Here is a 13,244-nt window from a genome sequence, read left to right on the forward strand (position 1 = left end):
GCTCCACAACGTCACCCAGGGGTGTGACCACTGACCACAGCAGCCAGAGCTCCACAACATCACCCAGGGGTAGGACCACTAGACCACAGCAGCCAGAGCTCCACAACGTCACCCAGGGGTGGGACCACTAGGCCACCACTCCAGGCCCCCCAGGGCAGCACAGCACAGTTCCCCCCTCTCTCAACAGACTAATATAGACCTGCCACTTGTTAGAGAATCTTATTGTTTAAAACTCCAAAAAGATGTCTCCACACCCAGGCAGCCTGGGGGCGGATTCTACCCAGTGTTCAATGAATCGGCATCCGTCACTAGAATCTCTTGCAGGAAATATAAAGGTGGGAACATGTCCCATATGAGTTTCAGAACTACTATCACCTTGACACCGAAGCCATTCCAGGTAAAACCAGTGAGCAGGACTCTTCCTCCGAATAGATGCCAAGCCCTGGGTATGCCCTAGCACCGTCCAGAGTGCCACCCAGGGCAGGCGCTCCCAGCTTGGTCCCAGGGCCTGGAAAACACAGTGACATGGAAAGATCAGCATGTGGAGGCAGAGACGTGGCTCAGTGGAATGAAGGCCATGCTTGCCAGGCTGCTTCTGCCCTCAGTGGTCGGGAGATCCCCCTTGTGACAAGCTGGGAAGGGAGAGCATGGGGGTCACCAGGGAATGGGAGGTTGAAACTGCCTTGGTTAAGACAGCACTGAGGAAACCAGACTCCAGGCCTTGGAGGAGAGCGTAGGTCAGATGCGTGCTCCTCAACCCCGTGGGTTCAGAACGCACGCCTCACCCCACGAGGCACCCACTCCAGAGTGGGGAAGGACAGGAGCAGCCATGAGAGATGCAGGAATACCAGCTGCAGTGTTCCCAGGACACCAGGAGAGGCTGCAGGAGCCCACGCAGAGCAGCTGGTGAGTCCACGGCAGCTGCCCGTCCAGCCTGGGGACACTCGCGCCACACCTGCCACACAGCAGCCCACCCTGCTCCTGGGCCATCCCTCCAGAGGGTGAAGAGCTCTGTGAACAGAAGCCACGGTATCCTGACTCAGCCACAGGAACTAGAAGGGACCTACCTGTCCATCATCAGGGAAGGAACAAGCAAATCACAGCATCTCCAACACAGAGACGCCACGTGAGCAGGTGGTGTCAGGGCCTCCCAGGGTCAGGGGCCAGAGCAAAGGGACGACGGCACAGGGGTCACCTGATGCTGGGGTGGCTGGGCTTCTCTGGACTGTGGTGGCCTAGGGACACATGCTGTGGTCATTGCGTTGCACGCTCTGAAGGGATACTGTTTCCCACGTCATCCACATGCCCATAAAGTCAGCCTTAGAACCTTCAAGAGAAAGTAAGAACAAAACTTCGGCAAGTCCCATCTTTCCACACTGTAAAAGAACATTCCATGACCTTCCCCGTTGCCCCAAGAGTGCGAGACCAGCTCTGCGTGAGAACACAGGCTAACAGAGATCCATCGCAGGCACAGGACATGGTCAGAAAGAGAGCTCTTCTGAACCAGTGCTGACCTGGCTCTGGCCAGCAGCCTCACCAGAGGACAGCCACGTGAAGGGGACAAAGGAGCCTCCTGGCTGGGCTTCTCAGCTGGGGCAGGCTTCCCCGCCTCTCCCGGAGGCCCTGGAGCCAGGAGCCCTCTGCAGACAGGCTGCCCTCCTGGAAAGGCTCCCAGCTGGTTTTGCCCAGCGCCTTTCCACACCCTCCGGACTTCAGGATGAGCTGAAGGAGCAGAGGTGGGGGGCAGAAGGTCGTTCTGGGGCACTGCTGCCTGCCAGGGGTCGGGGAGCCACCTCGAGGGAGCCAGGCACGCCGGCCACAGGGTCCTGAGCTGCGGCCCACACCAGGCACCCTCTGTGGGGACACAGGCTTCATGTGCCATGGAAGAGCTTGGGCTCCCAAAGCTCCAGAGAGACGTCTGTGGCATCTGTGCTGGGCCTGGATGTGGGGGCCACCAGGCCAGGAGCACAGACGGGGAGCAAGGTCACTTTGGCAGAAACGGTGAGCAGTCCCTCCCCCTAGACAAGGGGCCCTTGTCCCTGTTGCCATGGGACATTCTGGAGGTGCCACCAGTGCAGCAGGACCCAGCAAGAAATGAAGGCCAGGTACGGCCGCAGAAAGGGAAGGCCAGGCCAGCCGGGCACAGACCTGCGGGAGAGCACGGAGCTCTCAATGCCACGCTCCCCCAGGCTGGCCCGGGCCTGGGGATGTGGAGCAGAGAGCCCAGGGCAGGTCTGGCCGGACCGGGACAGAGCGCTGCTCCTTCCTGAATGCAGACCATCTGGCTGAGTCAGGTTTGGGCCCCAGCTTCCCCCAACACCTCCAAGAGCTGGCTCCAGGCCAGCACAGGAGAGGGCAAAGCCCAGGTGGGTGGGCACCCTGCAGACCTGGAGCCCCCCAGTGCCTGCGACGGCCCACCTGGGGGTGGGGGCGTGCTCCTTTAGTGAGCTGTCAGAACAGCTGCAGAGGAGGGGAGTTTGTGTGAAGGCTCAGGGCTTCAGACCACCCTCCACAGACAGCGGCTCTATTCCTCAGGGCTCAAGGGAGGCGGAGCCTCAGGGAGGAAGAGTGTGGCAGAGGGAAGCAGCTCCCTGAGGATCAGGAAGCAAAGACACTCCAGAAACAAAATGTCTGCCCCATAGCCAACCCCCAGGCCAGCCCCTCCAGCTTCACCCCACCGGCCTCCAGTTACCACTCAGTGACCCCCTCGGGGGTTGATTCACTGGTTGGGTTAAGGCTGTCAGAACCCACCCAGTTCCCCCTGATGCTCTTGATGGTCCCGCATGTGAGCTTTGGGGACACCTCACATCCAGACCATGACACACGCCCTGCCTATGGATTCCGTGGCGCTGCCCTGGGGGACATCCACCCCTCTGGGGCCACTGTGGAGGGAAACAGCCCCTCCTGCTAGGTGAGGTGGGCCTCTCTGCTGAAGGAGTGGACCACTTCAGGGTGCCGCCCTGTGGCGGGACTGCACGCAGCCCCTCCCGGCAACCTTCTCGTGCCTGTGCCAGGGCCAGCTGCACACATGTGGCCCGTGGGTGAGGGACTGATGGACCTTAGCACACTATACAAAGCCACAGCAGAGGGACAAGCCTGCGAGTGTGCAGCCAGCACCCAGCATCACTGCGGCTGTGGGGCTGGGAGGGCAGTGCAGGCCTGGTGCCCCTGCTATCCACGGGAGGGGCTGGGGTCAGCACCACAACCACCAGTTCCTCCTGCATGTGCAAGGGAAGCCTCGGACTCACCTGCTGCGGTCTGCAGCCGAAACCTCAGGCAGCGCCAGGTGTGCCTGATGCATCTTCCAGAGCCCTGTGCAGTGAGCAGTGCGGACATCACCGTCCTGCCCTGACTCCACAGTATTCACGCCATCTCTTCTCCAGAGGCCAGGGCGAGGCTGACAAGCCAGCACTCTGTTTTCCTTGGTCTTGTTGAGGGTCCTCCACTGGCTGCCCTCCCAGGCGGCCTGCACTGGTGACTGGACAGGGATGGTCCTGCTCTCTGAGCCTCCTGGCTCTTCTGAGAGCCCCTCGCTGGTTCCCCTTCTTTTAGCACATCATCCGTCCCACTTTGCCCGTGCTCTGGCCCAGGAGAGAGTGCCCTGGGCCATCTGCCTGGAGGTCTCTGCCTCTTCTGGCACACCACGGAGGTGACAAGCAGAGGTGACAGAGGGGACGTGCCCCAATAGTCCCCATTATGAAAGTAGCTGGCCTTGACCTTGAAAGTATTCATGCTTGGGAGAGTGGGAGTTAAAAGCCCCAAAGCCCTGTCCTCCAGCCACAGCCAATCGGAGGTCATGCTTGCTTGGAACCCCAGGAGAACTTTGCCCAAGCAGCTTGGCAGCCAGGTGGGGGACACCCACAGCCGTGGGGGAGGAGCACTGAACTGGCCATGCTGTTTCTAGGAGTCACACCAGCAGGCAAAGACAGCCCCACCACGGAAGCCTGGCGGTGGCCGTGGTGATGGCCTGGCTCTACCATGCTGGGACCCATCTCTCTGCTAGGTTGTCCCACTGCCCTGGAGACAGCAGCCACGCCGGCATCCCACCAACGCTGTGGCTCTAGGTCTCAGGACTCATTAGCTCAAGCACACTCACTGCAGGGGAGGAGAGAACCCCAGAAGATAAGGGACCTGGAAGACAGACCTAGGTAGAGCCAGATTCAGAGGGGACTTGTCAGGGCCAGCTCCCAGGGCCTTGCTGAAGGGAATTTGGAAAAGGAGGAAAGAAGAAGGATGGGGTGGGGGCGCTCACCAGAGTCCCTTCACCCAGAGAAACCCTGAGCACTTCCCTGTGCTTTCCATGAGCCACTTGGGGCACTGCTATCTGCCCTGATGGCACTGTCCTGGAGATCAGGAACAGGTCCTTGTTCCCCTGATGTGGAAGGTTACACACCCGAGAAATGCTGAGGCAAGCACAGAAACCGAGTTTTATTTAAGAAAGAGACAAGCAGACTTCTCCAAAGAGCAGGGAGCCCAGGGCTGGGTGTCTGTGGGGTGGGTGTCTTGCTCTTTTATACACCCCAGAGCCCCACATCTCCTTCTTCACATATGTGCCGGGGGCAGGAAGAGGCAGGAGCTCAGGGGAATCCTTAGCAACTCCTCTTGCTGGGAACCAAGGTTGGCTGTTGGAGGACCAGTGATAACCAGTCATCCTCCTCCCCTGACCTCCGTCATTCATGGTCCCCTCAGGCCAGGCAGGGCTGCAGGCGGAGAAAGCACATGGGGAGTCAGTACAGTGGGCTTATTTCAGGATTATCCCCTAACCTCGTGTTCCCTCCATCCTCATCCATCTCTCCCCGACATTCTCCCTTCAAAGACTGGCCCCCAAATTCTTTCAGGGTATTTGGGCATCGACTTGTTCTGGTTACCTTCTGCTGCCAAGGGTGACACACAGGGGAAGGACACTGAGTCCTTGTTCTCCACCAGCAGGGACATGGGGAGTTAAGGGACGTGGCTTCAGGGCCATCCAGAGGTCCATGGTGGCAGTTGGTGGGTCATGGTAAGGGGACAGTACAGGAGGATGGTGGGAACATGTGACCAAGGCTCAGCGGCCCCTCTCTTGGGAGCAGCTTCCACCTTCCTCCAGGGGTACCCGGCGGCTTTGCTGGACCAGCACCGGCCCTGTTGGAGCCCGAGATCCAGTCAGAGCTGGAGTGTTCCCGCTCCCGGCCCTCTCAGGCCTGATCAGAGCAGGCCTCTCTCCGGGCCTGCAGCCCCAGGTGTGAAGACAGAAACACTTGGGCTTTGAGACGGCTCAGCCACCTGGGGCCAGCTCTAGACTGCTGCCCACACCTGAAGATGGCCCCCGTGAGGCCAGGGCCTGCCCACAGGAAGTCTTCCCGGAGGCTCCCCTCCACCACCTGCAGCTGGATTCGCTGAGCAAGAATGAACAGTGGTCAGGCCGTCAGGGTCAGGGGCCCACGCCGACGGACCAGCAGGAGCCAGTGGTCTCTCAAGGCCTCTTCTCGCGGGGGCCCTGTGGGAACATTCCCACAAACGCAGAGGGAGTTACAGGAAGGCGAAAGGGCACGCCAAGGACTTGGGGGCTTTCTGGAAGCATGTTCAACACAGATCTTGACCGACACTCAGGGCCAGGAGAGCTATGGCTAGCACACAAAAGCAGGCGTCCTGACACTGGTGCCCCCGGCATGGCGAGTTCTACCTCTTCTCACTTAGATCCGCCCTACCCGCCTCTTCTTCCCTGCCTGCAGTTATTGTCCATGGAATTTATTCTGCAGATTTATGACACAGAAAACCCAGAAATAAATTGGTGAAGCGAGAACTTAGTTCATCTCAAATCTCCAGGTTCAGTAGGACAGTGCTGGCCACCGCCAGCTGCCGTCCCAGCGGCTCCCTGTCCTCATCCTGGCTCCTTGACTCCCAGCTACCCACCAGGACCTGGGCCAAGGTTGAGCCCGTGAGAGTCCTGACCTCGGGGCCGGGGCCACATCCTCAGAACCGGGCCTCGTCAGGGGCCTGGGACTCCTCTTTTCTGGGCCACACAGGCACAGCCCAGTGCCTGCCATCCAGAGCTCTGCAGCAGGGAAATGAGGTGAGATGTCAGGAGGACGAGCGCTCTGCACAGCAGGGGGCGCAGAGGCGCAGGGCCGTCCAAGCAGGCCGCATCTCTGCCGTGGAGGAGAACGCAGGCCTCTGGTGGGGCGGGTGGGCCAGGGTAGGGGTACTGCCCAAGAAGGAGTGCTAGGGAACCACTGGGCGCTCTGCCAAGCCGCACAGTTAGGGTCATGGGTAGGTCTCTCCTCTCCCAACACCCTCTCTGTGGCTGTCCACCGGGAAGGGTTCCACACAGGCCTGGGTCTTATGGTCCCTAATCCCCTGTCCCCAACCAAAATATAAACTGACCACACTCAGGGGAGTGTTCCACTCCTGGGCTGGGCAGAAGAGCAGAGACACGCCCTGAACGGTCCTGCGTGGAGAGGGGAAGGCCAGGTGGGCATCCGGAACAGCATCAGGACAGGGTGAGCCAGATGCCCGTGGGTGGACTGCTCAGGATCTCCCACTCCTCTCCCAAAACTAGATCCAGCGGAGCCCTCGAGGTTGTCAGAAACACTCTTCAAACTGCTTTCCCCGAAGCATCGGCCCTCACTCGGCCTCCTTCTCCAGGCCCTCCCAGCAGCCAGGCACAGGCGCCATAGGCCCACCCACCCACCAGCAGCGGGAAGTTCTGCTCCAGACCCAGCCACAGTACTGTCAGTGTCACAACGGGCCTTCTGAGGGGGTGACACCGGCTTGGGGGCTCTCCTGCCTTTCCCTGAGGCTGGGGATGTCCTCCATCCGGTCTTTGCCCTTATCTCACTGGGCCTTTGGTTCCCTGCTGGGTGCACATGCTGTGCGACAGTCTGACAGCCATCATCCTCGTCCTCCTCGTGGTAATGTGAAAAGTAGAAAGTCCGGGGTCCACTTTCAGAATAGCCTTAATGAGGATGCAAGATCCAGTCTGGCCATTTTAACCACAGGCCTTTCCTCTGCCCGCCCAATTCTAAAATTAGCCAATCATGCACAGTGTGACCCTGAGCTCCTCCCACCCTAGCGGGGTAGTGCTGCCTTACAGATAAAGGGGCCCCTCCCGCCCAGCTGGCATGCTTGCTGGCCAGGCTCGGTGGTAGGCCCATCTGCAGGACAGGAGTTTGCCTGGCAGAGCTGTTCTGAGCACCTGCTGGATTCCTGGGGCAGCTGGTCTTTCCAGCAGTGGCTCTTCTGCTCGGCCTCTCAGGGGCCTTCTGCGGGGTCCAGACTTCCTCCCTGTGGTGACTGCCAAGGCCAGCCAGGCCCCTTCTGGGGAGGGAGAGGGAGGCCTCCACACCCTGGGTTGGGCCGGCCTCTGCCTGCTCTGGCTGGGAGGCTTCCCGAGTGCTTGGCCACGCCCATGGTTCCCAGAGGACACTGGGAGGTCCCCTAGCCAATCTGAGCTACTTTCCAGAAAACACACCACCCTCTACCTTACTTTTCTTTTTTTTTTTTTTTATTTTTTGGTACTGGGTGTTGAACCCAGGGGTGCCTAACCACTGAGCCACATCCCCACCCTTTTTATATTTCATTTTGGGACAGGGTTTCTCTGAGTTGCCCTTGAACTTGGGACCCTCCTGCCTCGGTCACCAGGGTGCTGGAATTGCAGGTGTGGCCACGACCAGCTTTATTACGCCTTACTATCCACACTGACCACTGGTTTGCCCAGCACTGAAGAGGACTGCTGAAGTCTGTCTGCATACACCTGCACTTGAGAGAATCCTGACCTGCCAGGCGGGAAGCCCAAGGTCACGCTCACAGCGACAGTCCTTCAGCCTGCAGTTCCTGGGCAAGAAGGCTTCCAGTAGCCACTGAGGCTCCCCGGCTCTCCATTCCCTGTTGTGCAACCCTGATACTTCACCACCCTTACTTGGGGATGTCCTAAGGCTGTATTTTACCTGATCAATTAATTTATTGCAATGAATTTTTAAGCTATGAAATGCATCACTTGTTCAAAACTCGGGAGTGATGGAGGCAGGCCGCTCGGCCACCCTTGGGTGTCTGAGGAGCGTGGAGGTCCTGTACACCCTGCAGAGACGTCCCTGGGCCCCATCTTCATGCAGGTGTGATGCTGGGTAACATCCTGGACGTGCCCCATGAGGAGTCAGACAGCCCTTATCGCCCTGGGCCCTGCTGGGCACCCAGTGCCCCATGGCTTGCATCTGCAATCAGGACCCTGTTTAGTGCTGGGTGAGAAGGCTCCAGGCCTGTGGGCACCTGGTCCTGGGCACCACAGAGGCCTTCCTATAGAACACCCTTCCACAGGCCACATGAGGCCCTGGGGCTCAATGGTCTCTGCTGGGCACCAGGATGGACCTCAAGCGAGTGGCCTTGAATAATGGAACCTGCACTTGGGCACCTCGTCTGTGAGAGAAGGGGACATGGCGCTCTCACTTGGGATTAGCACTGAGGCTTCACAACAAAACAACTGAGTGATAGATTATTCCACAAGTGGTACCAGGACCACCATCATCTGCCAGGTAAGACCACTGAGGTTCCTCCCACAGGGTGGAGGGTGCGGCGGCTAAAGAGGGAGAGAGGCAGCAAGGGAGGAAGGCTGGCTCTGGAGGAATCCTGAAGCCCTGCTGAATGTCTGGATTCAGAAGGGCTGAGGAAGCGCCTCCCCCCACGGCTCTTCCTGGAGCAGCCTGTCCGCAGGGAGCAGCCACGGACCTGGCGGACCTGGCAGCTGCAAGAATGACCTGCTCACCTGGGGCCAGCAGCCGAGCAGGAGGCCCGGGTCAGGTGCCCAGAGCTGCTGCTCACACCTGAGTGCAGGCTGACTTACCTCCAGATAAGTCCTATTGAAAATCTAGCTGAGCCACTCACAGGGTTCCACAAAGAAGGACTCGTTCATACAGGATCAGCCTCACGGCCTGGCCCGGCTGAGGGACCAAAGGTCTCCAAGGGAAGGGGTGGACAGCTGTGGCTATGATCTCAGAGAAGGTGGCTTCTTCTCCAGCCAGGAGCGGGGCAGAGCAGCTGCTCACCTCTTCCCACGCTCATCCGGAGGCCCTGGAGCCCTTCAGCAAGGACAGCCAGGCAGCCAGAACCACAGTCACGGCGTCCCCCCAGCTCCTCTCCCCCACGTGGAGGGGGTGAGGCTGGCACAGCCGCTGTCCGCAGACCCCAGTGGCAGCATCTTGCTGCCCCTCCCACAGAAGCCCCTCCCATGGATGCTCCTCCCAGAGAAGCCCCTCCCACGGCAGCTCCTCCCACAGCAGCTCCTCCCACGGCTGCTCCTCCCACGTCAGCCCCTCCCATAGCAGCCCCTCCCACGGCTGCCCCTCCCACAGAAGCCCCTCCCATGGATGCTCCTCCCATAGCAGCCCCTCCCACAGCAGCTCCTCCCATGGATGCTCCTCCCACATCAGCCCCTCCCACAGCAGCCCCTCCCACGGCTGCCCCTCCCACAGAAGCCCCTCCCATGGATGCTCCTCCCATAGCAGCCCCTCCCACAGCAGCTCCTCCCATGGATGCTCCTCCCACATCAGCCCCTCCCACAGCAGCCCCTCCCACGGCTGCTCCTCCCACAGAAGCCCCTCCCATGGATGCTCCTCCCATGGCTGCCCCTCCCACGGCTGCTCCTCCCATAGCAGCTCCTCCCACAGCAGCTCCTCCCATGGATGCTCCTCCCACATCAGCCCCTCACACAGCAGCTCCTCCCACGGCTGCCCCTACCACGGCTGCCCCTCCCAAGCAGCTCCTCCCATAGATGCCCCTCCCACAGCAGCTCCTCCCACAGATGCCCCTCCCATGGCTGCCCCTCCCATGGATGCCCCTCCCACAGCAGCTCCTCCCACGTCAGTCCCTCCCATGGATGCTCCTCCCACAGAAGCCCCTCCCATGGCTGCTCCTCCCACATCAGCCCCTCCCACGGCTGCCCCTCCCATCTCCTCCCAAGCAGCTCCTCCCATGGATGCTCCTCCCATAGGTGCTCCTCCCACAGCAGCTCCTCCCACAGCAGCCCCTCCCACAGCAGCCCGTCCCAGGGCTGCTCCTCCCACGGCTGCTCCTCCCACAGCTGCTCCTCCCACGGCTGCTCCTCCCACAGCAGCTCCTCCCACGGCTGCCCCTCCCACTGCTGCTCCTCCCATGGCTGCTCCTCCCAAGGCAGAACCCCCACAGCTGCTCCTCCTACAGCAACATGGGCCCCTGGCCCCAAGTCCCCAACCCAGACCCCTGGCCCTGCTAGTCCCGGAATGTGGGTGGCACCTTACATCACAGATGGGCTTTGCAGGGGAGAGGGTGAGGACTTGAAGACCCAAACCCCCTGGATGGGCTGAGTGACCAAAAGGTTTCCAAGGGAAGAGGAGGTCCAGGACAGAGTGGAGGGCCCTGTGCGCCTGCTCTCAAGATGGAGGAGGGCTGTGGCTGAGGGAACCTCACCAAGAGATGCTTCTGTACAGTAATGCCAGCAAAGGCCTTGTCCCCAGCACGACCTGCTCCACCTAGCTGTCGTAGGGACCAGAGCCATGGGGAGCCCCTCCTCAGCGGCAGCTTCCCAGTGTCCAGAGCCCACTGTCACCTCTGTGCCTGCAGATTCCTTGGGGAATCTTCAACCACATTCCTGACACTCAGGGCTCTGGACCGCCCCAAGAAACACCCACTGTGTCCAGGTTTGGCTGCTTCCCCTCCTTGGAGGACACCATGGGGTGAGTGCCCCAGGCGGAGGACATGGCCACAGGCCTGATCTGGAATCTGGGTGTCTCCTTGCATGTATGCCGCGGAAGCAGGTCCAAACAGCCACCCTGTGCTCTGTCCAGACTGGGCCTGGGGGCTGCAGGCCTGGGGGTTCCCAGGCCACCCCAGGTTGCCCCCACTGTGAGATGTCAGAAGCTCGCAAGGAGGGCTAGGGATGTGGCTCAAGCGGTAGCGCGCTCGCCTGGCATGCGTGCGGCCCGGGTTCGACCCTCAGCACCACATACCAACAAAGATGTTGTATCCGCTGAGAACTAAAATAAATAAATAAATATTAAAAATTCTCTCTCTCCTCTCTCACTCTCTCTTTAAAAAAAAAAAAAAAAAGAAAAAAAAAAAGAAGCTCGCAAGGAGAGGCCCAGAGGCCAACTGCTCTGGCTCTGCTGCTTCTGCGTGGGACGGGACCCTGAGGAGGACGGAGACCTGCTCCTGGTCTGGCTCTGCTCCTGGGGGAGCTGTGGGGAAATGTAACTGAGGCAGCAGAGGGAAGCTGTTCTTCCTGGTAACCCCGAGTGCAACTTCCATCCTGAATTCCCTGTCCAGGAAACATCACTAACCATTTTGACCTTCCCATCAGGCACACAGGCTGAAGGACGTGGGGATGCTGGGGACAGGGAGCCACACAGTGGGCGAAACATCCAGCAGAGCTAAGCCCGGGTCTTCCCAACATCCTACAGGTGGGGATAATACAAGGCACCACGGAGACATGGAAGCCCCCTCACTCTCCTGAAAACCAGCAAATGAAGGAGAAACAGCTTCTTTCCCAGACTGCATCAGGGTGAGCAGCGGACGGGGAGGCCAAGCCCCAGAAAACCGGTGCTCAGGACAGGCTGTGCACCTGCGGCCACCCAGCAGGCCCTGCATGAGGCAGCCATAGCCACCAGCCCTGAGCCACGCTGTCCTCACACAGGCGAGGCTGGGACTGGCCCAGTGGGCAACTCCAGACCCCAGAAAGGGGGGGGGGGGCAGAAGCCAATGACGAAGAAAAATAGGACTGAGGGAGAGACCAGAGGTCCTGCAGGGAAGGAAGCCATGGGGACAGTGAGGAGCTGGGCTGTGAGCAGGAGGGAGGCCCTGGGACAGTGAGGAGCTGGGCTGTGAGCAGAAGGGAGGCCCTGGGACAGTGAGGAGCTGGGCTGTGAGCAGGAGGGAGGCCCTGGGACAGTGAGGAGCTGGGCTGTGAGCAGGAGGAGCCCCTGGGACAGTGAGGAGCTGGGCTGTGAGCAGGAGGGAGGCCCTGGGACAGTGAGGAGCTGGGCTGTGAGCAGGAGGAGCCCCTGGGACAGTGAGGAGCTGGGCTGTGAGCAGGAGGAGCCCCTGGGACAGTGAGGAGCTCGGCTGTGAGCAGGAGGGAGGCCCTGGGACAGTGAGGAGCTGGGCTGTGAGCAGGAGGGAGGCCCTGGGACAGTGAGGAGCTGGGCTGTGAGCAGGAGGGAGGCCCTGGGACAGTGAGGAGCTCGGCTGTGAGCAGGAGGAGCCCCTGGGACAGTGAGGAGCTCGGCTGTGAGCAGGAGGGAGGCCCTGGGACAGTGAGGAGCTGGGCTGTGAGCAGGAGGAGCCCCTGGGACAGTGAGGAGCTCGGCTGTGAGCAGGAGGGAGGACCCGAGACAGCAGGAGCTGGCTGCCGGCCAGGGAGTCGAGGGTCCTGAGTGCTGTTTTCCAGGTGACATATAGAACTGAGGTTGTGTGGGTTTCAGTTCTGATCTTTAGAAATACTCTCATGGACACAATAACATGACGTCTGGGATGAGTTCAAAATATCCCTGAGGAAGCGGGGGCCCAGGCCTGTGGCTTGCTGCAGGGTAGGTCAGATGCTTGTCAGAAAACTCTGTGGTGGACTACCGTCCTGCAAGAGCAGATGCTGTGCATCCCAGGGCCTGAGGCTGGGCCTCTCTGGCCCTGCTCTGGAGCATGAGCAACCTGGGGAGGACACGGCAGCCCCCCAGGTTTGCCTGCAGGATCTCTGCTGGCCGAGCCCCCCAAAAGGTGGTTTTAAGGGTCTCCCCGTTTTCCTCTTCTGTTGAGTGGGGGCTGTTGATGCTCTTCTGCCTCCCGGGTTTTAGGGAGGTTGGTGTGAGGGAGGGGCCACCTGTCTGTGGCCTCAGGGGAAGCCTGGAGCACTGCTGGGTCCTCCCTCTGGGCCTGCACCAGGTGCCTGTCCCACCAGGAAGGTCAGCAGTCGCCTGGAGCTGGGTGCTGCAGGCCTGGGCACATGGTCGCCGGCCAGCAGCCCTGCCCATGGGAAGGCCTTGCTGGGGTGTCACAGGGAGTGTGGGTGGGCAGCGAGGGCATGCCTGTGGCACTGCACGTGCTGCCTGCCCGAGGGCCAGCTTTCGGAAAGATGGGTGTGTCCAGGGGCCGCAGCCCCAACACCAGCACAGCTGGGCCAGGGACCAGGTTTCTCTCGGGTTTTGGGACCAAGCTCTGGGCGGCCCAGCTGTGGAGTCTTGACCACCTTGGCCTAGGGTGTATAAAGCCACTGCTGCCCTCCTCCACTGTGTCCCCAAATGTCACAT

The 13,244-nt window shown here is 60.6% G+C and overlaps 1 long non-coding RNA gene across 1 annotated transcript; it reads right to left on the bottom strand.

Annotated features, from left to right (window-relative positions):
- Nucleotides 1-4,404: 4,404 nt before the first annotated feature.
- LOC308648266 lies at nt 4,405-7,880 on the bottom strand. Its single transcript, XR_014021793.1, has 2 exons — nt 7,175-7,880; nt 4,405-4,700 (listed from the first exon to the last, which is right to left on the bottom strand). It is a non-coding gene; the product is annotated as an uncharacterized lncRNA (long non-coding RNA).
- Between the last annotated feature and the right edge of the window lie 5,364 nt (nt 7,881-13,244).

This window comes from Spermophilus citellus (genome assembly GCF_964194105.1).
Source record: "Spermophilus citellus genome assembly, chromosome: 1".
NCBI lineage: Eukaryota > Metazoa > Chordata > Mammalia > Rodentia > Sciuridae > Spermophilus > Spermophilus citellus.